Genomic DNA, 999 nt, shown 5'->3' with positions numbered 1-999 from the left:
TGCGGACGACCAGCCCCGGCTCCTCGGCTCCCTGCCGAAGGCTCTCTGCCGAAGGCTGGAAGGGGTCCAGCTCGCCAGAGTGGAGATGCCACCCCAGTGAGCCTGAAGTTGACAGTGACCATGGCCGAGGCACTAGACAGGAGTCCGGGGGGCCAGATCTCCACTGGAGGGGTGCTGCTGGTGCACAGATGGCGACATGACCGAGAACAAACGATGGGCATGTTGACCCAGTGAGACCTGGGGGCGTGTTTGCTACAGGAGCGCGAATAATCGAAGCAACTGGTGCCCAAGTGCGTCTCGTGACTCAGATCACACGTGGAGCTTACTTGACATCCAAGTCCCCGGCTCCACGCCAGATGCTCTGTGAACGTCGATCTGCTGTGTGCCCTGGCTGTGCACGTCAGGAGAAAGCGTTCTGGGTGATTCTGATACAGACTCGGCTTCAGAGCCACTGGCGTCTAGAGAGACTCCCAAACCTTGCAGATTTTGCAGAAAATGAAAGCCTGTGCAGTGATCGTTCCAGGTCACACAGCAGGTCGGGGGCAGAGTCGGGACCAGCAACTCAGCCTCCTGATGCCTAATTGATTACAGGACAGATCGTTCTGCTCAGGAACCACATCGACGAGCCGCTCGTGACGCTCCTAATCCTCCGGGGCCGCTGTGGGGATCTTTGCCAAGGAGACGTCTCCTAGTTGACGGCGTTTAAACGCAACCACGTTGTGTGAAAATATTTTGAGAAAACTGTTATCTGATTTGGGGAGAGTCAAACCAGCAGGTTCAATTGCTTCTGCCTTTCCTGCTCCCAGGGCCCTGCCCCTCCTCTGACGCCAGCGACCACACACCTCACAGTCATACCACACACACACCTCACACACCGCACACACGGCACACACACACACACCCCACACACCTCACACACACCACACATACCCCACAGTCATACCACACACACACCTCATACACCCCACAGTCATACCACACACACCTCACACACCGCAC

The sequence above is a fragment of the Ursus americanus genome, chromosome 6, assembly GCF_024610735.1.
Source record: "Ursus americanus isolate L20-20 chromosome 6, mUrsAme1.1.p, whole genome shotgun sequence".
NCBI classification, from domain to species: Eukaryota; Metazoa; Chordata; class Mammalia; order Carnivora; family Ursidae; genus Ursus; species Ursus americanus.
Note: the sequence above shows the minus strand (reverse complement) of the source record.